General features: G+C 34.5%; 2 long non-coding RNA genes across 2 annotated transcripts; one reads left to right on the forward strand and one right to left on the reverse strand.

The window, feature by feature from the left end:
* Positions 1-11,142: 11,142 nt before the first annotated feature.
* LOC145738475 (uncharacterized) lies at positions 11,143-11,902 on the forward strand. The gene is made up of 3 exons (XR_014180764.1): positions 11,143-11,595; positions 11,677-11,768; positions 11,827-11,902. It is a non-coding gene; the product is annotated as an uncharacterized LOC145738475 (long non-coding RNA).
* Positions 11,903-18,787: 6,885 nt separating this feature from the next.
* On the reverse strand, positions 18,788-23,483 carry LOC145738301 (uncharacterized). Its single transcript, XR_014180695.1, has 2 exons — positions 23,172-23,483; positions 18,788-18,879 (listed from the first exon to the last, which is right to left on the reverse strand). It is a non-coding gene; the product is annotated as an uncharacterized LOC145738301 (long non-coding RNA).
* Positions 23,484-25,376: the final 1,893 nt, after the last annotated feature.

Consider the following 25,376-nt stretch of genomic DNA (forward strand, 5'->3'; position numbering starts at 1 on the left):
TGTAAATGATTGCCCTAAATTAGCTTCCATAATACTTGACGATTTTTATGTAGACGACTTATTGACTGGTTGCAATGCTATTGAGCAATTAAACGAAATTAAGTCTTCTATTACTGAGCTTTTGCAAAGGTACGGTTTTGCTTTGCGAAAGTGGTCTTCGAATTGTCCTACTGTGTCTGATAACGACACCAGTCATTTTGAATTTGCAGCTGATGTACAAAGTAAAACATTGGGTCTTTTGTGGAACCGCCACACTGATACTCTGCAATATTCAGTAAATATGCCTTTATCACCAACTCGAATTACTTAACGGCAGATTCTTTCATACACTTCCCAGATTTTCGATCCGTTAGGATTACTTTCACCTGTCACGATTACTTCAAAAATTATCATGTAGGAGCTGTGGAAGTTAAAACTCTCTTGGGATGAGTCTGTACCTGCAAATCTGCACACAGTCTGGTCCACTTACAAATTTCAATTAACAAAATTAAATGATATTAAATTTTCAAGGCATGTATTGTCCAAAAATCCATCTAACATACAGCTTCACGGATTTTGTGATGGCTCACAGGCAGCTTATGGCGCCTGTATCTACATTCGTTGTATTGATTCATCTGGTTTAATATCGTCAAATCTACTTTGTTCAAAGACTCGTGTTGCACCATTGAAAGTGGTTTCAGTTCCAAGATTAGAGTTATGTGGTGCTCTTTTACTGGCTGAACTTGTCAGCAAAATACTTTCAATTTGTGGAATAGACTTTGACACCATTTCATTGTGGAGTGATTCCACTATTACCTTGTCTTGGATAAATACTTCTCCCCACCTTCTAAAGACTTTTGTCGCCAACCGTGTGTCACAGATTCAATCTTTTACCCAACCTAACAATTGGCACTACGTTAAGACAGACAAAAATCCTGCTGATCTCTTATCCCGTGGTTTGACTCCGACAGAAATAATGAACTCCAAGCTATGATTTCATGGACCTGATTGGCTCACTAAACTTGAAACCTTTTGGGCTCCTCATGACATCAAGATCAAACAGCTTAATCTAACTGACATTCCCGAATTAAACATCAAACATCAAGTATTTCACATTGACCAAGTAGTACATTTTGACATTTCCAAATATTCGTCATTGTCTAAATTAAAAAGAGTACTTGGTTACATTTTTCGATTTAAAAACAGTTCTTCTAAGTCCAAGGAATTTCGGCAATACGGTCCTTTAACAACTCAGGAATTGTCATGTGCTTTTTTTCACCTTATCAAAATTGTACAAATTGAGTGTTTTCCTGAAGAATATTCATCTTTAAGCAACAATTTGACTGTTAGCAAACGAAGCAGATTACTTTCTCTTAGTCCTTTTTTTGATAAGGAAAATGATCTGATAAGGGTAGGAGGACGCTTACGACACTCTACATACGATTTTCAGAAAAAGTTTCCAATCATCCTACCACCCAAACATCACCTTACTCAATTAATTGTACAACAGGAACATTCACGCTTGATGCATGCTGGTCCTCAGGCGCTTTTAGCTTCCATCAGAGAAAGATTTTGGCCTCTTTCTGGACGAATGTTAGTTCGAAAGGTGGTTCATAATTGTGCCAAATGTTTTCGAGCAAACCCTATCCTACAACAGCACAAAATGGGTGACCTTCCTTCTTCTCGAGTCATGCCCTGTCGACCTTTTTTAATAGCCGGTGTGGACTACGCTGGAGTTTTTTTATTGCGAGATAGGAAAACCCGAAAATATCAAACCACAAAGGCTTATATTGCGCTTTTTGTGTGTTTTACTACCAAGGCAGTTCACATTGAAATTGTCAGCAAACTCACCACTGAATGTTTCTTAGCGGCTTTGCGGCGTTTTATGTCCAGACGTGGCAAGTGTTCAGAGATATTTTCTGACAACGGAACCACTTTTGTAGGCGCAGATAATGAAATTAAACGCTTTATTTCAAGTAATGACAAGACTATCTCTGAAAACCTATCTAACGACGGCATAAAATGGAATTTCATAGTACTACCCGCTCCTCACTTTGGCGGGCTCTGGGAGTCAGGCGTCAAATCAGTGAAATTTCACCTTAAACGTGTAATCGGTTATGCCGCACTTACTTTTGAAGATTTTTATACTGTGCTTTGCCAAATCGATGCTTGTCTTAACTCCAGACCACTTTATCCACTCTCATCTGACCTTAACGATCCCACTCCTTTGACCCCTGGCCACATGTTGATTGGAGAACCTCTCACCACAATACCAGAACCCAACCTGCTTTTGGTCAAGGAGAACTACCTAAGTAGATTTCAGCGACTGCAACAATTACTGCAGCACTTTTGGGCCAGATGGACCAAATCATCCACAACTGTTACATCCTGGTGCACTGGCGATAGTGAAAGAGGTTGGCTTGCCACCTCTCAAGTGGAAACTAGGCAGAATTACTGAAATTCACCCAGGGAGCGACAACATAGTTCGGTCTGTTACTATTCGAACTTCAGGAAGTGACATCAAACGACCAGTGGTAAAAGTTTGTGTTTTACCTATGCCCAATCAGGACTGAGTGCGCGGCATATATTTTCTATTTTAATATTTGACCTCTTGAAACCCGTAGGTTTTCAAGGCCGGCGGCATATGTTGCGAACAAATCTGTTTTTTATAGTGCTAAATACGGAACGCTCCTGTGTGTGTCGTTTTTATTTCGGAACGCGCTGCTCGCAAAAGAGACATTGCGTTTTTAATCTAACCTAACTTGTTTTTTGGGATTACTATTGATCTTTGCACGGCCAGTGTGGTCTAACTTATTTTTTCCTCCCTTTTTGTTATTTTTTTTCAACAATAAAGTTGTTTTAGATGTTATTTTACGTGAAATTCTTAAAATCTACACACCCGTACATTACATTGCCAATGAAAAAATATTGGTATCTTTTATAAAGGATTAATTTAAATACTCAAGAATTCAACAGGAAAAACAGTATAATTCAATATTGGTAGGAGTATTAGCTCTCAAAGTAGTTGTTTCTGATTTTTTCCTTCTCAGTTGAGAACTTTCTGATACAGAAAGGTCTGTACATGTTGAGATATTTGTTTTAGTGCCACACAGCAATACTGTTTGCTGTTATCGAGGTTAGGGCGGTGCATAAATTTTTCTTAAGGAACAAACCAAAAATACTCGTTGAATGCGGAATTAGTAGCAGGCTGAAATAATTGAAAGATGAAACCTTATACATACGTTTATTAAGTTTTGAAAATTGGGTCTTTGAAGCAAATCGATACTAGACTTTTTTAAACTCGGATATAAAAAAGGTCCATATAAAGTAGCTAAATTTGGCGACATTTTCAGGCAACGGAGATTCCTATTCCTGACAGCAACCGGTTATACGTTATCCTGGAAACTTGCGTATTAGTTGCTTTGATCGTTTACCTTAATTCCGTTTATAGGATCGTCTCATTACGATGTACAATAAGTTGTACAAATTTCTAGCAGACTGACTACGACTACTTTTTGAAACAAATATTAAACTGTTAAATAATTCAGAGTTACAAGTTACAAGCCCGATAAAGTCAAAATGCTCATAATTAAGTTATAAAAATGATTTACTTTTATTTGCTTAAATGAATTATCCTACAGTAGGATATATTTTGTTTTTTGTGCACATGAAAAAATGCGATATATAGGAACGTACCTAACCAATTGATTAGATAATTCTTTTCTTATGCCGCAGGCAGATGGTGATCACTTTGTTATTTAAGTCATCGCGGTACGATCGTTAACAAAAACTGCGTATGGATAAATATCATTGTAATTTCATTGTTACATGCAAATTTTTAGCATATGAGAATAAATATTAAGAAAAATGGCCATTGTTATTATACAAGTTAAGAAGTGTACACTTGAGTTTTATTATGTGATTTTTCATTGTATGAGTAAATCGATTGATTGAAGATCGATCGATTTTGAACTTATTGAACATTGACAAATAAAGAGTGGATTGCACGGTCAAAATGTCAACAGACTACTTATTACCTATGCTGATTTTTATACTATTTGGAAAATAGTAAGACAGATACATGGTATATTTTGAATTATACCACACGAAATAAAGAGTTACAAAAATACATCAGCTCTTGGACTAAAGCAAAAGCGAACATCGCTGCTTATTTCTACTTCGTCCGGCTGATAATCCGAATGATGACAAACTTTAGCCTTGATTAAGTTTAGTAAGGCAAAGTGAAACTAAGACAAACACTTACTACACACTTACACATACTTGCGTTTGCATACTAATAACATATTTTTATTTTTACAGAAATCAATGAGGGAAAAGCATTTAATTGAGGACATTACATCCAATTTTTGATAAAACAATCTTCTCCAAAAGGATTTGAAGTTAATTAGAAACGGTTAATGTTTCTGTATTTTTTGAAACAGGCAAATACGTTCTACTTTCCATAACATGAAAACTAGAGCGTCTTATACTTACAGAGTTCAAACTTTTTAGTTTCAGGACCGGATTCCTGATTATTTTTACATGTCAATTAACTATATAAAGTAATACGCAAGACTGCATGCAAATTAGAATTTTAATATAAGTATATTAGGCCTTAATGAACACATATTAACCTTTGTTCTTGCAATGTCACGTTTAAATTGTAAAGCCCTTTTGGCCCAACAAGTTAAACGAGACGTGCGTTTATTACTTTAATAAACGCCTTTACCGAGATCTTGTTTCGGAGGTAGAATTAAACCACTTGGTAGAAAAATATAATTTAATAACTAAATGACAGTTAAAACTAATTGACAAGATGATTGGTTTATCAACTTAGTAAATCGGAATAAAAACCTTCAAACATAATTCCCAAAGTAACACTTTAAACAATACCTTTTACATGCACAAAATATTACAATAACAAATCTGTACTTACATTTGTTAAACAATTATGAGGGCAGCTTCCTAGAGGGTTTGGCACTCGCGATTTATTATAGTTTAAGATATGGTTTACTATTTAATTAATTTGTAAACCCGGCGCGGGTTGCAGAATTCAGGACGACTACATTCTGTGGCGTGAGCGGAGTCTTCTGGCTAGGTACTGCCTTCTCTGACGTGGTGCACAGCAAAACTGGACTCGCTGGAATGAACTGAACTGAACCCCTCTCTAGGGTACAACTTCCTTTTTATAGCATTATAAGTAATAAAAATTTCACATTTTTTAATGTTTCCGTTCAAGTGAAATAAATTAGATTTATTTCATTCATGACAATATAAATAGTATATATTTCAACTCAAATTACTCAAAAGTACATATTTTGACTTCATGTATTTTGCTTGCAACTTGGCAATATTACAACCAAGCTTATGAGCTTACACCTTTTAGGTCAGTGCCGATGTGAGTGTCTGGACTACAAAAAAGCCCACAACAAGGGATCATCAAGCAACATTGCGATTTTTACAAATAAGGAAGACAATGTCTGCTAAATTTGATGATCAAAAAACTCCAAAAAATTCATTGTGGCAGGAAATTGCAAAAATATTAAACAAAGAGGGATTTTATGTAGGTTTAGGCCTAGAAGGAGGTGAAAAATGTAGGAAAAAGTTTGCCAACTTACAGGCGGCTTACATAAGATACAAAGACAAGAAACACCAAACTGGACAGGGCCATGTTCACAAACCACCCTATTTCGAGGAGATAGACGAGATATTGGGGCTGAAAGACAAAGTGACTCCACCTATAATAATTGATTCTCTTTTGATTCCTGAAATTGAAGCCCTATTAAAAACACCTTCACCACAACCTTCTCACCACATTAGAAAGAAAAGAAGATTGGAAGGAAGTGAAGATATTGAGTGCACACCAACAACTTCATTCAGAGAACACAGAAAGGGAGATTTAGACCCATCAAACAAATTTATAAACATTAAAAAGTCTGTTCGTCCAGAAAAAAATGCATTAATCCGAGAATTGATAGATATTACGAAAATTGACATAGAAGAAAGAAAAACTGAATTTAACAGAATTATGACCCCCATGGAGACAACAGCAGCCATGAGACATGAAGAAATGATGTCTATTAGGGAAAAGAAAAAAAGTAAGAAAAGCAGGAAAGATACCAGGATCCCCTCAAAATCAAAACTGTATGTACAGTCGTGACCATATCAGTGACAGCAGCAGTAGCTAAATAATTGATTTGTAACAGTTGGTGTATTTTTTCTGTAAAAAAATTAACAGTTTAATTATAATTATTATTAAAGTTTACTTTTGTTTCATTAGGACACTGTCTTATTGTAGACTTATTAAAGTTTACCCAAGTATTTTTGGGATTATCCTTTGGTTAAGAGGACCCAACTTTATATAAGTGGGTGTTAATGGTATAGATGCTTCAGTTTGAAAAAATGTTGTAGTAAAACAGTTTTTTGAAAAAAAAAATAAAATTTTGGCCCCTTAAGTAATACTTCTGCAGACTTATAGCTATTGTGCTATTACCTCCTCAAAATATATATTTTTATTATCATCCTAGTTCTAAGCTAGCGAAGGAAAGAAAAATAACTCATAATTTATATACAAAATAAATTATAATATTACATAAATAAATTTGCAATCTGTTGACGTTTTGCAACACCTAAATTTTCTTGCTCAAATCTGTACATTGGATGCTCTTCATCAATATTTTCATGATCATCTTCCTCATTATTTCCTTCATTTTTCCATTCATCATTATTAATATACCAAAAATTATGTAGCATGCAACATGTAGCAATTATTCTGCTTGCCTTTATTGGGCAATTGACATTTACATATTTTAATATTCTCCACCTCGATTTTAAAAGCCCAAATGTGTGTTCAATTTTTATTCTGGTTTTGGCATGATGGGTGTTGTACATTGTTTGTCTTCTTGTCATGTTTCCATAATTCCTAAAACAGAGATTTACTTGTATTTAATGTAAAAATGTATTGTTGTGGAGAAGGCTTAATGTTTCTCACCTACCTTTTGTAGATATAATACTATTTTTGTAACTGTGCAAAACTTACTAAAAAGGCGTCATTAGCCAAGATACAGTTGGGAAGGCTTTATCACCAACTAAATGGAATGGTTTCTCATCTCTACAAATATGTGACTATTACAAAACACCTGAAAAATGTAACTACATAATATTATTTTAATAAACATAACATAATACAACTTTACTCTTGCATCATGAACTGATCCTGGATATCCAATATTTAAGTTTGTGAAAATTTTGCTTGCTGTGGCTATGGCTTGAAATATAATGCTGTGGTTGTGGTGTGGACAAAACGAGTGCTTCCACGAGGTCCATTGTTTATACTAATATTACAAAATTGAAGGTACACTATTCCACTATTTTTCTATTCAAAGGTTAAAAAAGTCGTTAAACGTCAAACCTCTGCCAATTGTCAATGTCAGAAACGCTGTGACGTAACGCTTATTAGACAACTTATTTCTGCAAGAAATTTTTCTGTGACGTAACGCTTAAGCTGCTTATAAGACAAGCTGCTAAGACGCCACATCGCAAAAATACAGCTTTATGTTTGTGAGAATTGGCGTTAGACCGAATTTTTCATTTTTTGATTACACGTCAGTCACACCCTGTATACTCGGATCCGTGACAACTTTCAAAAAGATTATTTAGGTCTTAGGTCATCAGAGAGCAAGAAAATACCTCTTAATACTCAGACAAATAATTATTAAAATCGAGTGAATCAATTTGAAGAAACAGCCGCTCAAAAATGTTGCCGTCCCAATCTTTTTGACGAGCAGTTTATATAATTCATGCGAATTCTGTAGTCTATTTTTTCTACGACTAAATGTAATTATACCAATTTTTCATAATAGAGCAAATCGATGTATTTGGATGATTTCTATGTTTGCTATGTTGTTGCATAAATTAACTATAATATATCAAAGACTTTATATCCGTTCAGCCAATTGTAACTGCTTGCTTAACCAATCCTTAACCGCTTTTGAAAAAAGCTTCTAATTATTAAAGCACACATAATTTACAGATGAAATGTTAAAGGTAACAAATGTAATTATTACAGGTTACTGGGTCAATATTTTACACTGGACAGACATGACTGACTGACAGACCTAAATTGACATACATCACATTTGAGTTTCAGTTCCAACCAATATCGGATCATGCCTCAAGTCATGTGAAAAAAAAACTTGATTGTTTTTATTTACTGAAGTTCTAATAACAAACATTCTGGATAGTTCTTAGGAAACACACGTTATTGGCATTGATTCTTCGATATAAATAGGAGCTGACCCAGCCAACAAGTAAATGACCAATTACGTCATAGATACGTCCTACGACGTTTATTTTATTGAATACCGCAAAAAATTCGTCTGATAAGGTCATTTTGAAGACGTCACAATAAGGTCCAATGTTAACGTCTTTATCGGCGTTATTTAACGTTAATTATCGTCAAGTGGAATATGACGATTGTGGACGTCATTTCCAATCGTTAGATTACGTTGACAATTAACGTGATTCGCAAAGTTTTTGTTGACGTTACTATCGACGTCAATATACAGTGCGTTTTTTTTAACGCGCAACATAGGATTTTACATGTTAAATTTTTAAGCCCCTGTAAGACCATGCTATTTTAGAACTACAGGTGTAAAACTTGACGAGTGGCTGTTTCGTACACTGAAGCTTAAGTAGGTTTACCAATTTGGTCAAAAAAGTGATTAGAAACTGGCAAAAAACCATCTTCTTTCAAAAATATTTTATCTTTCCATACTCCCTGTATGTATGGTAGGTGTTTGTGGTTTTTGATACTGGCAGGACAGGTAGCAGGTAAAATTTGGCATAGTAAGTAAAACAGGGTGGTCAAAATGCGAATATTATCTTTATATCAAGAAAATTAAGTACAACAGAAGTATTTTTTTTAAATGAATTGTTCAAAGTGACCTCCGTTTGAAGCCAAACAGTATCCTAAACGGTCATAAAATGCCCTTTTGACGTTCAAAAGATGTCGGGCAGCGATGCTTCGAGACGCCTCAATAATGCGATCCTTCAGATCTTGCACATCCGCAGGTCTTCCTCTTGAATTATCATACACTTTCCCTGCAAGATATCCCCAATAAAAGTAATCTAATGGCGAGATATCTGGACTTCGCGCTGGCCATTTAAAAGGTCCAAAACGCCCAATCCACTTTCCCGGAAATGTGTCATTCAAGAATTCCGTCACAACTGCGGCACTGTGGGCTGGAGCTCCATCATGTTGAAAAATTACTTCTCCGATAATGTTTAATTCTTCAAGAACCGGGCCCACTTCAGTTTGAAGAAGTTCCAAATACTTCTCTGCTGTAAGCAAGCCTTCTATAAAAATTGGACCGATAATTCTATAACCTAGAATTCCCGCCCAAACATTCACTTTTTTACGCATTTGAGTATGTGTTTGTTGGATTACGTAGGGGTTATCTCTAGCCCATATTCTAATGTTTTGTTTGTGGACTGTACCATTAGTACCAAAAGAGCTTTCATCGGTAAAAAGTATTTGGCTTGTAATATTTGGGTAAATATTAATTTTATCCATCCAGTACTCACAAAACTCCATCCTAGCAAAATAATCATGTGGTAACAGCTCTTGGACATTACGTAGTTTAAAGGATTTGTACTTTTTTTTCTTGAGGGCTTTATAGCAACTACTTCGAGATCTTCTATTATTTTCAGCCAGATCCGTAAGAGTAGCTGATGGGTTCTCTGTGATTCCTAGACAAATGTCCGTTACAAAGTCTTCATTGACTACAAAACTGCTTCTTTTTCGCTTAACGTGAGAATTGACGACACAGGCTGTTGTCATAAATTGTTTGTACAGCCGAAATACCGTTGTCCTGTTAGGTATTGGTCGTTCTGTATAAGCCGCTGCAAAGTTGTCGGAAACTTCTTGAAAACTCATTCCCTTTACACAATTAGAAACCATTTCTATCCGCTCATTAATAGTATAAATCGACATTTTGTGAGCCAAATCAAAATATGTCACTCTACCTGCTACCTGTCCTGCCAGTATCAAAAACCACAAGCACCTACCATACATACAGGGAGTATGGAAAGATAAAATATTTTTGAAAGAAGATGGTTTTTTGCCAGTTTCTAATCACTTTTTTGACCAAATTGGTAAACCTACTTAAGCTTCAGGGTACTAAACACACACCCGTCAAGTTTTACACTTGTAGTTCCAAAACAACATGGTCTAACATGGGCTTAAAAATTTAACACGTAAAATCCTATGTTGCGCGTTAAAAAAAACGCACTGTATGACCAAGTCGTAAAATAATAAATGATGGCGGAATTTATTTAAAACAAACATATTTTTTTTGAGACCGGGGATCGAATCCTGTTCATCCCTCATTCACACATAATTATTAGTCATGTTACACTGCTTGTATTTACTAATTGGCTTGTCATGTGATGAACTAAAACAAACACGCCAAAAAATATTTATGTGATCACTAACGTTTGTCGACATGTCTTTAATATCATGACTGTCATGTCACTTGTATAAGCTGACGGCTGACGCGCGTCGCACCGGCGACTTGACAATCGACAGAGTCCTTTCGTCTTGGGCTTACCGGGCTTGCGATCGGTGTCGGGGCTTTGTGGGTGGCTGGTTGATGGTTGATGGTATCTTACCTTCTGATAGTTCTAAATGGGTGGCGATTATCAAATTTTCAATATGTTTTCGGTCGTCGAATATTTAAGCCCTCAGACAACGGTGATACAGGCGGGCTTGCAGTAATAAGTCAAGCGTGGTTTACGCCATTAAAGCGTGAAGCTTTTTGGCCGCCATTTAAGGATCGGGAAAAATTTAATTGGGCGGTAAAAAACTGTGCAAAAGTGGATGAAGAGAGTTGGCGACTTTTCCCAATAAATAAAATCTTGTATGAAACAGATTTTTTTTTCTTATATTTTCTCAATATCAGTTTTAATCCCCATATAATTATTATATTAGGTTTGAAGTTAGTTGATAAGTAAATGGATTCGGGCTGAGATTTAGCGTCATTTTGATGAAAATTGGATTAATGAAATAAACATTTAAACAGCAAATGAACAGTGAATATCACAGTCCTAAAATTAATTTACTCACTTGACTAAACCAAAATGACTTTGAGCTTAGGGTGCATAGGCCCAAAACTCATTTTATATGCAGGCTTCTACTTTAGCTTTTCTTTTTTATGGAAACAGCACTTTCTAGGGGGATATAAAACCAAACACATCTTTATTCATTTTTAGCATTCAAATGAGCATCTTTGCTTAAAAGGCAAAGCACATAACTATGTTAGTCAGTAAAGCCAGCTAACTTTGATGCATGAAGGCAGATTCGAGTTTGAACTGAGGTTTGAGACAATTTTTAATATTGTAGACAGTTATAGTGAGGCTCAGAAAAAATTAAAAAAAGCTGAGGTAACCTCGAATCTTGATGACTCTGATGAGGAGCTAAAAAGAGAGTACCAAAAAAAAATAGAAGGATCTCTTCATCAACAGAAGATTCATCCGATGGGGAAACCACTCGAGAAACAGTAAAGAGAAGATTTCCGAAACCTCCACTAGTAAAACAAAGGAAAAAATCATCAAGTGGTAAGAGTTGAGAGCTACTAATTAGATAATTAACCAAATTTGAGTTCCAAATTTGTATCCTTTTTTATTTTGACCTTTCAGATACAATTAAGGTTATTGATTATAACATCCAGGAGGTTGTTCAAGATACTCCTACCCCCCCACAACATCTGCAGCAAAAGAGATTTATTCTAGTAGGTTTATGAATTTGAAATTGTGTGTGACAATTAAAAATCACTTTCTTCTTATTAGGATCAATTCCAGATGAGGCAATATTGACTTCTACTCCTATAAGAAATAGTCAGCATCTGACCTGTAGCCAGTGCAGTAATACTCACCAATTGAGTATGTATTTTCTTAAATTGATATTTCAAAATATGTATTTGCAAAAAGTTGAAAATTTATTGGTTAAATTAGGTTGATTATTGGTTTTACTAAAGAGCAAAAACGTATTTTTTTTTTGTTAAAATATTTAGTTTTCAAAAGTTTTTATAATTTTTTTTACACAGGGCTGAAAATTCTGAAAGAGGTCTTATTCATTAAAGAACAAAACAAGGGGATTTTAGAAGCCCTAAACAATAGAGGCACTGGTACACTAAGAAAATTGCCCGAAGATATACCAGTATATCTGCCACTGAGAACGGAGACTGACTTGTCTATGCTTGAAACCTATTTGGAAAATAAAACTAAACTCAATGAGTTGGTAAGTATTAGCAGAAAATTGTGTAAAATGCATGCTTAAAAATACTGGGTGAATGAAAAGAGTTTGTTTGGAAAAATGTACTCAATTGATTTATTTATTTAAATCTGTTGTTAAATTTCAGATTTTATACTTTTCTGGTGACAGGAGCAACACACAATTTAACACAAACAGAATACTAAGAGCCCTGCTAACCGACGAACTGGCTTCATTATTTAGTTTTTACGGAAAACGCAGCGGGAAAAAGGCCTTTGCAAACTTCAAGCTGAAATCTGTAGTCATTGGTAAGTTGTGTTTTTTAGACTAGTTTTATAAGTAGTAAAGTTATAATTAAAAATGTAGCTGCTACGTTTTCTTTTGGTACATTTAGTGCAAAACTAACTTTTAGTTTCATGTTTTAGTATTTTTTATTTGTTTTATGGTTACATTGCAATGCCTAAGAGTCGTCGCCACTACAAATCTGCGGTCGGGACCAGGCAAATTGATAGAAGGATAAATGATGAAATAAAACTTGTAAGAACATCTTCTGATATAAAACCATTGAACACTACCTCTCATCAATTTATAGCAGAACGTAATATAATACCTCAATGCAACGCTTACAATACTTCTGAATTTACCGCTGATAATAACAATTCGTCTGGTGAATTTGTCTTAATTAATCATTCTAATGATGTTGATGCTTCACACACTACTGAAATAATTAACACAGAATTATCTCTCACAGATTCTCATCATACAGATGCTTACTTAAAAAATGGTTTAAAACAATGGGCTATTGAAAATAAAGTTAAACATGGAACCGTGAACAGTTTGTTATCTTTTCTGAAAACAATTCATCGTAGGCTACCATTAGATGCGCGTACTTTGCTTGAGACTCCGTCACGAACGCCTTTTAACCCTCGCTTTACTGAAACTGGGTCAGCGATGACCGAAATCAACAAATTGATCTATAGTTCTTGGCTTTATAACTTTTTCTTGTTGCCCTTTCTAGAATTCTTCTATTTTCTAATGTTGATGATGTTTTGACTGTAAATTTTTTCATTACACACTTTTTTCTTCAAAAATGACCGTTGGGTCACCGATGACCCGGTTTTAGTATTCGACGTTACACGCTCTACCCAAACTGGCCGAAACGACAGGATTCAACTAGATTTGTACGCTGTACTCTATCTCTCTCACACACACACTCTCTTTGTTTACACTTGTTATTACTTGGTTAGACGTCCGGTCGTGTGCGTGATCTTTCAGTCTCAGTTTATTTCTGACTTTTGTTGAAGTAATCTAGCACTAATCAGTTTGTAGTGAATAATAATGTCGCGAAGAGGCCTTAGTGAGAAAGAGTTATTTGAAATGCTTATGCAATCGTCCGACGGAGCCTGACAGGGATGTGACTGAAGACTTGAGTGACGTATCCGACATTGATGATGCAGAACCAGAACCCGAGATAAATGAGGAACACCCGTCATTCCAAGAGTTAGAAGAGCAGGCGATTGATCTACCCGTTCAGTCCGAAGACGAAGCAAGATCTGATGGACAATCATATGAAGTAAATGGTCGTGTATGGTCTACAAGAGCACCTAAAACAAGCAAGTCCAGATCGAGTAATATCTTGCGCGAAAAAAAAGGTTTGACAAACAGAAGTAATAATGTGAGTTCTATTATTGACTGTTTCAAGTTATTTTTTTCTGAGAACTTGATGGAAATTGTTATGAAATACACGAATAAAAAAGCTAGAGACTTTATCAAATCTTACAATGATAACCACACACAAACCCAGTGGAACTTTGGATAGATGTGGATTCAACAGAAATGCAGGCCTTTCTAGGCATACTGATCCTTAGTGGCAGATTTCACGAATCTAATGACAGTGCCCGAAATTTATGGTCAACTACAAATCCTGCTTTCAGTAGACCTATTTATCAAGCAACGATGTCCAGAGACAGATTTGTTAGCATTTTACGTAATCTTCGTTTTGATGATTTGTCTACAAGACCTGAACGAAAACTTTACGACAAATTGGCTCCAATTCGTGAAATTACGGAACTACTTGGCAAGAATTGCCGGGAATCATTCAACCCTTCGGCTTGTGGTACAATTGATGAACAGCTGGTATCTTTCCGAGGTCGTTGCCCATTCAAAGTGTATATTCCAAGCAAACCAGGAAAATATGGTATAAAGGTATGGACGCTTTGTGATGCAGAAACTTTTCATTGTTGTAATTTTGAAGTGTATTTGGGAAAAGTGAATAACACCGCAGAAAAAAATCAAGGCCCTCGAGTGGTGAAAACTCTGTCCAGCCATTGGTGTGGCAGTGGTCGCAACATAACTACTGATAATTTTTTTACAGACATTACGCTGGCCGAGGAACTTTTATCCCAAAATCTAACAATTGTCGGTACAATTCGGAAGACGCGCAAAGACTTGCCAAAATGCTTATTAGATACTCGTGAAATTTGTTGTTTTGCTATCTTCCATACACCATGAACATGATATTGCAGATGAAAACTCGAAATTCAAGCCGGACATAATTCTTTTTTACAATAACACAAAAAGTGGCGTTGACTGCTTGGATAAGATAGTTCGACAATACTCCTGTAAGCGAAGCACCAGAAGATGGCCTTTGCGTTTATTTTTCAATTGGCTTGACATTGCCGCCTATAACGCTTTTATTATTTGGATCCATAAAAATCCGGACTGGAATAAAACGAACTATAGCATAAAATTAAGAAGACAATTTTTTCTACAAGAACTTGGTCATATTTTGACACACGATCATATAGTAAGGCGTGCTGAGAAAATTCGTGAAGACGGTAGAGGATTTTCTGCACATACATGCACTTCTATCGAAAGTACAGGAGTTACAGTCAATAAGATGCCGTCCATTTCTAACGTCCCCGTCAAACGAAGTAGGTGTTTTATGTGCCGTGGAAATGATAACAAATATTCTTCAAAATGTGACAGGTGCAAACAGTTTGTTTGTTCACGTCATTCTCAATGTAAAGTTGCAAAAAGCATAATTTGTTCTTGTTGTTGCCAAAAAGAAGACGGAGAATAGTGCTTATCGTTTACTATTTGTTTGTTATATATTTTGATGCATGTACAAAATATATTATGTTTTATTAACTGCGTTTAGTAAGTTTAAGTTTCGTATTGTAATAAGTTTTATTTTTTGAATAATAGATAGATAATAAACCGTTATATTGTGCTTATATATACACATTTGATTATGGGTCAGTGGGTTAGTTTTAGTGAACTACGTTTTTAATTTATTTTCGTAAAGCGAGGGTTAAAGAACTTACAAATGGGCATTATTATCATCATGGTTTAGAATTTAATCTTACGCAGTTTATTTTACAAAACAACCACTATGAATTTACTGATTTCCAAATTGCGTTCAATATGGATGGAATCCCCTTATTTCGAAGTTCTAAACTAACCATGTGGCCTATATTAGGTCATTTGAAAAACATATCTTCAGCGCCTTTTGTAGTTGGTATGTTTATAGGAAAAACTAAGCCTTCATCTGTTAAAATGCATCTGGAAGATTTCGTTAATGAACTAAATAAACTGCTTACTGATGGATTAATTTATGATGCTGTAACATATCCGGTGAAAATTCACAGTTTTGTCTGCGATTCTCAGGCGCGGGCCTTTGTTAAGTACACCAAATCTCCAGGTGGATACTCCTGTTGTGACCGATGTACAGAAGTAGGAAGCTACTTTAGAGACAAAGTTATTCTCAAAGGTGTAAATACACCAAAAAGAAGTGATCAATCGTTTTTGCTTAAAACTGATTCTGATCATCACATTGCCAGTATTACAAGTCCTTTAATTGAGTTAAATGTTGGTCTAGTTTCAAAATTTTCGCTGGATTACATGCACTCAGTTTGCCTCGGAGTCATGCGAAAATTATTGGTAACTTGGGTTGGAGGCGATTTACCAGTACGTTTAAGAGCTGGTCTTGTTGACGAATTATCGTTAAAACTAGTTAATTTAAAAAGATACGTTCCCAAAGAATTTAATAGAAGACCAAGAAGTTTAAGAGAATTATCGTATTGGAAAGCAACGGAATTTCGCAACTTTTTATTATACTTTGGTCCAGTTGTTCTAAAAAAAATAATTGACAAATTTATATTTGAGCATTTTATGTTATTTCATTATGCTATTTCAGTTTGGGTTTCTCCCTTTCATATTAAAAACATAGGGGTAGACATACCACAAGAGTGCTTAAAAATGTTTGTCTTACATTGTATAAATACAGGGTGTCTAAAAAGTCTGGAATATTGCAAATATCTCGAAAACTGCTGATTTTATTTTTCTCAAAATTGGCGTCTTGTTATAGTAAATAACAGCGCATGACGTGAGGGTGAAATGAGGTTCGCAAGTATACAGGGTCAGTCACAAAGTATACCAACTTTCTTAATTCAAACCTAACACACTGTATATTACTTCAGATTTTAAGAGTACTTATAAAGGCCAATTCAACGATATACAGTATTTTTAAAACACCGAAACGGACCCTTGTTGGACAATGTTAATAGATGTCAACAGTTCAAAAGAATGATTTACAAAGGTACTGATTTTGAAGTAAATTCCCATTCCATTGCTAATTCAACATTTCTTACCAAATGCGGATATATTGCAAAACTAAAATAATATTATTAAAACTCCAGATAACAAAATATTTTTAATATGCCAGAAATATTTACAACCTTACTTGCCTTTGTATGATTATCCTTTTTCTTCCCAAAATCTAAATATCCAAAGAATCTGTAGTACTCGTATGTCGGAAAATGTTTTGTATGAGATTAGTGATATTTCTGTTAAATGTATGATATTGCCTTATAGTCATTGTTCATATGTAGTCTTTCCATTACTTCACGATCCACGTATATAATGATTTTTATAAAATATTTTCTTAATATCAACAATTATTTAACGCTTAGCAACGATTTAAACAATGTAAAGGTACGAGTCCACTGGATACATTTAAATCGCAACAATGTTGTACAAAATGCTGGAAACTCATGTTTCGATCCTGTCTACATAGCGAATCAAATATGTTTTGCAACAAAAATCGTGTTGCGGCATAACATGATTTATTTATGTTTTATTCCCCGTGAAGACAGGAAACATGAGTTTCCAGTATGTTGTACAACATTGTTGCGATACAAATGTACACAGTGGACTCGTACCTTTATATTCACTTGTGAACTAATTTTGTTTTAAACCACTCTCGCTTATTTACATATGTAAAAAAACGAACATTTAATAGTCGAAATAGTAGAAGTAGACAAACGTCAAAATTTAATAAAATATTGTATAAAACACGTGATTTAAACCTATTTATTCACTCGAAGAACTAGGCAACTCGGACCTAATTTTCTTTGCTCTTTTCGTGAATAAACAATAGTTTAAGTAACTGTATAAATAATTAATATCAGTTGAGTAATTATTGTTCACTCTGTTTAATCAGAAGATTTTCTTACAAATACTTATTTGTAAAATGTGAGGCATTTATTCCGTTCAAAGAATGTTATAAAGGGTGTTCAATAATTGTAATGGTCAGGTCACCTATGGATGGCAATTGTCAAAATAAACGTATCCCTTAGATAAGGTTGTAAACAATTATTATATGACAGTGACAGTTGATTTCAAACCATATACGAACTTATCTCCGCACTATGTTCATGCTAGAAAGAGAGAACCACAGCCAACTATACGACCATAACAATTATTGAACACCCGTTATTTACTACCGAGTCGTATTTGTTATAGCTATATGTAATACTTAATCCAAGTTAATTAAACAGTTACATGAGTTGAAGTTTTATTTCAATATAATTTTCCCATTCTTAATTAAGTATAAATGGCGGATTACACCGACGTAATTAAGGGCACCGTAGGGTCCACCTAAGCTAGGTTTTAATTTGACTGTGCCTTTTTGCACATGATCTACAACCTAACCTACGGTGCCCTTAAATATATGTCGGTGCAATCGGCCCTATATCGGTTACTTAACGTCAAGTAACGACATTATAGACGTAAATTAACGACATTGTGTCGTGTGAATGCCACGTTAAGGGACGTTTATAAAAGACGTCGATTCGCTGTGAAATTCTGCTGTCCACGGGACGTCAAGTTACGTCATTAAAGACGTCATTTAGGTTAGAAAATGACGTTCATTTACGTAAAAAGACGTTATTTTGCTGGCTGGGGAGCAGACACAAATAGATCAATTTGCTGTATGATGTTACTCAGTTGGAAATTAAATTGTATGTTTGATAGATATGAATGACTGATTGCTGGTCTTTATTCACTCCCAATGTCAACTTCTGCACAGTTACTCAGTTCGCCATGCGTAGATTGACATTTAAAGGAATGATAATTTTTCTAATACTTCACCATTTAGTCGGACATTATTATTGGCCAGATATTGTGGATAGAACAATGCTGCATATGACATAACTGCAATTTGAAATAGCAAATAAAACTACACACAACCCGCACCCCAATTTTTAGTTTATTATTAAAATAAATACAAATTCCGAGATTCACCTGGATGACTTTTTGTTTTGCTTCTTGTTTCACCGGGAGAATATCTGAAACAAAGAAAATAATATTACGACGAGAATATAAGAAATGTCAATGCGTTTCAACCGATGTTAGCTGAAGCTTGATCTTATATTGTAGCATGAAATCAGTATAAAATAGTATATTCTATATTAAGAGCGGAAAGTATATATTTGCCGCTTGCACATGAAATTTGCAGCTTGAGGCGAAGCCGAACGCTGCAATCATGTAAAAGCGGCAAAAGTACTTTTGGCTCGAAATATAGACGATATTTTTTCGACGACTGCTGTGGGGTGGATTAGAAGGACAACTCACATCATTTTCGTCGCTCGAACTCATTGTCACCGATAAATCACTTTGACGGAATGTGGTTATTTCAAACAGGTATGTCAAGCGTTGTTATGGAAACGCCGAAAAAAGTTGGTGACTAGATTGTTAGTAGAAAGCGAAAACGCTCTAGAGCAGAAAATGATTCACTTTCTGCGCACGTGCGGCGAATGACCACTTTCTGCTTTGAAATGGAAGCGTACATGAGGTACTTTCAAAGTCAGTCGTCGAAAAATTCATTTTAATTGAATCAAGAATGGTAATCTAGCACCCAACTTTAGAAACGTATGAAAATTATACGCAAAGTTGGGAAGAATTTATTTACCCTACACATTTGATTTTGTGCAAAACACGTATTTGGCAGCGCTTGGGAAACCCCATCAGTTAAAAACAGCACAAGAAATTTATTGCATTTTTGGAAAGTCTTACTGATTATAACAAAAATGTTAGTGGAACGATTCAACTTTCAAGTGAAATCGTTTCTACTTGCAAAAATTCAGGAAACCCACAGCATTGCACTTAAGGAAAGATCGAGTGCACATTCTGATCGTACTTTTTCTGTTAACCATTTAAATATGCCACTTGCAATTTTCTTTGGACAAAACATTTTTTATAAAATTTATCATTTTAAAACAAAACCAAAAAAATGGTGCACGAAAACGGTGTTATTCGTCTAACAAAATCATTCTTATAGCCAATAGGATTATCCAAAAATTCAATAATATATAGGGTTTTCCAATTAATAAAAAAGCAAAGTTTGGTCTGTCACAATGTTATGAGATACCCTCTAACTACCCACTTTGGTTAAAGTGTGGTTCCCTTAGATAAATCCCTACAACGTTTGTATTTACTATTTGTTGTTGTAAAATCAAGTAGAAACAATTTAAGGTTGGGTGCAAAATAAAACTGATCACTTTGTACAGGTGGAGCAATGAGAGAGTAGAGTTTATTATCTCATTTACTTTGAGAAATACAAAAAAATGTTAAATACAACTTTTAGAGAATATTTATATATTTTATAGTTTCAAATTGCTTTCGGGTATACAGGTTCATAAAGGCGTGACAGATAAAACTTTAGATTTTTTAAAAATAAAACCCCGTCGTTAAAACATTTTTTGATTCTTCATAAAATTCTAAAAGTTTTTTGTTAATAATGTCATATCTAAACCTAATAGATCATCTAATTATTGAATGCATTGCCATTGTTTCTAAAAGTAGAATACTCATGTTAGTTTATATGATTTCCGATTGTTTTTGTTTCGTATTTTAGATATTGGCATTTTTTTAACTTAGCAAACGACTTTTTGTTAAATAAGAGGATTAACCTCTACAAACTTATATGTTGTAATACACTGTTGAAAAGGTAAAAATAAACAGAATTAAATGACGTACAAATATATAGGGTGTTCCATTTAAAAAAATGTAAGTTACTGCCATATGTCAAAAACTAAACCTAATAGAAAAAAACCGGTTACGTGATTGGATTCTACGTGAAAAGTTATACTAGATACCGTTTTTATTTTTTTCATAACTTTTATAGCAAATGAAATACAGAGGAGGTTCCAAAATGACCAATTTTCAAAAACCCCCCGTATCTTTGAAACAAAAGAAGTTTGCGCAGCCCACTCTTCGCCAGTCATCTCAGCTCGGAACACGTATGCTACTTTTTTCTATCTATTACTGTTTTCTCTGTACCCCATAAAACCATCGAAAATGCAGCACCCTGTACACCTCGGCCGTGAAATAATGTTTTCGTCCTCAAGATTGTTGTCCTCGGCCGTAAGATGGCCTCGGAAGCCAAACTTTCTTTCAGCCGAAAAAATACCATTTCACCGCCTAGGTATACAAATAACTATTTTGTTTAATTATTTACTTTTCAGATACATGTTTGAATTTGTGGTTGAGTTTTGATAAAACAGCTTTCTTTTTAGTGTTAAAAAGAGCAAAACCTAATTATTAAATCATATCAAACTAAATTATCTACTAATTATGACAACACATAAATTTCAAAGGCATATTTGTTTAAAAAAAAAAGTAGGTACCTAAGTACACTACTGAACTAATGCCCGTATTTATAAACGAATCTCAATCTCATACTCAAGTACAACTTCGCGAAGTACGTCTCGAGTCTTAAGTACGACACAAGTTTTATAAACAAAACTTCGGTAATTCTCGGCAAAGCATAACCAAAGATAGTTTTGCTAGTAATTTTTAATTTTTTAACTTCATTTTCTAGTAACTTTCGTGTTACCTTCAGTGCCAATGTCAAAAATGTTTAGCAATTTACCTGGAACGCGGAAGTTGTTGTTTGAGCGTTGATTGTAAGTTATTTGAATTTGGTTTGGTTTGGTGGTTTTCTTTTTAAAATATTAATTATTTCCCTTGAGGTACGTATTCAACAATAATTTTATACATATCTTTACCATCTATATGCCTATAGGATCATAAAGAAATTTTTTGATGGCTAAAATAACAGCCTATACCCAAAAAGAGAAGCTTTTGTTGGCTAATTTAGTAGACAAACACAAATTAGTGGAGGACAAACGAACGACGCAGCAACTGTACACAAAAAAAACAAGCAGAATGGACAGAAATTGCTACAGAGTATAATTCCCAAGGATCTATAATAACTGTGCCCAGGAATGCTGTCAAACGTAAGAAACTGTGGAATAATTTAAAACAGAAGTAAGATGATCAATAGAAATGTTTATGTGGGTTGCTCTATATAATTTTATATCGTAGAAAAAGAAGACAACACACAGAACAAACATTTCACCGACTAGCAACTGGAGGAGGCCCACCTTTGTAACATATTTTCATCATTGGTGTATTCCAAAAATTCATCTGTATCCTCTATATCAGCATGTGCCATACTGCAATTATTAATTATATTGAAGATTTATGGTTTATACTTGAACAATTTGTGGTAACTATACTTACACAGTATCTATTTCCTGAAAAGTTGACGAAATAAACCACAAACTTTTTGATTTTTTTATTGTGTTTTGATTTGAGTTTTAAAAATGAAACCAAGCAATGCTCAAGTCAGGTCAATACCTAACTTGAGCAAGTCTCGATGTAAGCACGACAGAAGTACGCCTTAGAGGTTAAGTTAGGTTTACAAAACAAAAAACTGTACTTGAGTACGACTTAAGTCTGAGAACGAGCGAAGCATTGTTTATAAATACGGGCATAAGTGTGGCACATTATTATATTATCATACAGTGCTTTAATAAAGTACATACTGCCTAAATTCAATAAAATTGAAAAGACTAACTTTTATCAAAAATGCTTGATGCTTATGTTTTTATTTTTATTAACTGCTGTTGTGTTTGGAATGGATGTTGTAATTGGAATTATACAGGTCCCAAAAACTAAGTATTTAAAATATGTTTGGTCTTTTAAATGGCAACACCTCTTTATTATTGTATAAGTTTCTAGACTCAAGCAACAATTCTAAACATCATTCATCATTCCATGCAAGTTGTACCACAATTATTGTTCAGCAAATATTAATATTTTGAAACCAACAATTTTCCAAGAAGTCGAATTAACATCCTCAAAAATTATTGATAACATTTAAAAGAAGTTAATAAAAGGTCTTTGTTATTGTCAAACAGTCGATAGAATTAATTTTGAACTGATTTTAATTTTTTACTAGGTATTTTTTTTAATAAAAGTTGGGAGACTTATAGTTTTGAAAAAGGTGTTTTTGACATTTATTTGAACAGAATTGAAAATTGTTGTAGTAATACAAAATCTCTCTTAGAAATAAAAACATAAGGTACTGAATGTTTTTGTGGAAAGTAAGTCCCTTCCATTTTATCAAATTGATGCAGTACTTAAAAAAGCCACTGTATAATACATATTTACTGAAGGGTGAACAATGCAGTTTACTAAAGTGTATAATTATTAATTATTGTGTTCAATGTAACAATAATAAAAACTGCAATGCTTGGATGTTAATTTAAGTAAAATCAGTATACCTACTGACCTTAAAACTTGGTTTTTTATCCACTGTTCTAATGTAAGTAGTTGAACCCATTGCACAGCATTTCACTCTTCAACTATGTTGCAATCTTCTTAGTGGGTAATTTGTTCCTGGCTTAGGTCAATTTTTTCATAAAAGTTGTGTTTTTTCATCCACATGAAAAAGTAGTAAAGTATTCAGCATATACAGGATACAGATCTTTGAAATAGGCCCAATTTCTTGCTTGAACCACCCTAAAAAATGTCAGACTACCTATAAAAGTTAGTAAAACGATCTCCAATGCTTCTGTATGAATCTGGAGTTGCTAAAATAAAAATAAACAATTACTGGAATATAAAGTTTTCTAATACCTTGAAGGCTAATTAAAAATACTTCTCATATAACTTACCCAAAGTCCATACTGTTATTAACAAAGCATGCAGTCTTTTAATTGGCGGTCTTCCAGGGCCAATGTCTTCATTATATTGTAATTCAGAACACAGATTCTTGAAGTAAAAGTTTAAAAGTAGATAACATTTTCTTAACTCCTGTACTAAGCTTACCTCAATTGCTGCCTTTGTCAGTCGAAAATGCGATTTAAAATCATCTAATGAGTACCTAGAAACAACCTGCTCTATGTATTCATCTATTTTATGGTGCTTCTCTCTAGATGCAATCAATAACAACTCATCTGAAGAAGAACATGAAGAATCTGAATCGTTTCTTTTTTTTAGTGTTGCCATTGCTGCAACAACTGCAGCAACGTGTTCCATTTTTTATGTTAATCTTTTTCGCTTCAAAACTTTCTCAAACCAAAAACCAAACAATGTTTAGGTTTATGAGGTTTAGACACCGGTTTAGGTAATTTAAAATACAAATTTGTAAAGGGTGTTTGTTATTTCAACGGTATTTTGATGCCATCACATCTATTGACAACCAATTGACAGATCATCAGAGAAGCACCGAACTTCCATCTGATTCACCATAGCATAAAACTATGTTGAATTTAAAAACGCCCCTAAAGGTGAAGCCGGCCGGCAAACGAAACGAGTTTGTCAATAGTGTCACACACGTCAACATATTGTCACGATCTAGTTTTTAGTCGTAACGCGGGGACGTGTAGGCTGGGGTCGTAGTCAAGTTAAACTTTGTATAACAAAAACAACAACGTTTAGTCATAGAGAGAAACAAATAAAGAAAGATTAAATGAAAACTGAATTTATAAAAAGCATTGTCAGACATAAGTTGGTTTAATTCAAATTATAAGGTTCGTACTTACATGATAATTAATTCACAAACCATTTTGGACGGGGGTAAGTATCAGGGTAGAGTTCCCTTAACTTTCGCGACCGAACCGTTTAGTTTCGCGGATAATTTCTGACTAACTTCTTTCCAAATTTCTCGGCTATTTATTGTAAGGTATTGCGATCCCTTAGTCAGTTCAATTTCTTAATTGCTTGTCTAAGCACTTGGATCATTGTCCGAACAATTGATGACTTATTGCTGACTGGCGATTGCAACACCTTAGCTAGCTTCCGTTCTAGAAGGTTCAATTGCTTACTCTTCAATTTGAGTGGTCAACGACTTGTTTCGGTCAGTGGCCGATTATTTGCTGACTAAGTAATTAACGTATTGGTAGTAGTTAGTATTAAATTAATTAACGAGAATCTACTTGTGACAATATTGCGGGAAAATCAAACTATTTGTGAAACGATCGGCTTTACGAATGACCGAACGCGATCCGAAAGTGGCCTGTGATGAAAGTGTAGAAGAATTTATAGCCTTTGCAGATTGTTCCCAAGATTGTCTTTTTAAATTTGGGGTACCTTTTCCCCACTTTAAAACCTCAGAACTTTCTAGCTCAGTTAGAAGTTGAATATATTGCTGTCTTGAGGCTTTCTTAGACATACCTAAAATTGATTTAAAAATTAAGTTTGGTACTTTATCCTAATTTTGAATTAAGTACTTACCGTTGCCGGGAAAAAAACTGAAAAACACCAAAAGCCGTTTAAAATTTACATAATTTGTGAGGTTAGGTCGGTACTTCTCCGTCTGGTTTGGTCTGGCCATAACACAAATGCAATGTTGCCATAGTGAAGCTTGAAATTTTATCAATCAATTGAAGGGTGCACGGGAAAAACAAGCTAAGTCAATTTTTGGCCAAATTGAGAAAACAGCTTCACCCGATAGACAATAGCGATGCTATACAGGGTCCAAACTTAGTCAGAA

Source organism: Ips typographus, linkage group LG15, assembly GCF_016097725.1.
Source record: "Ips typographus isolate SLU linkage group LG15, UJ_Ityp_2.0, whole genome shotgun sequence".
Taxonomy (NCBI): Eukaryota; Metazoa; Arthropoda; class Insecta; order Coleoptera; family Curculionidae; genus Ips; species Ips typographus.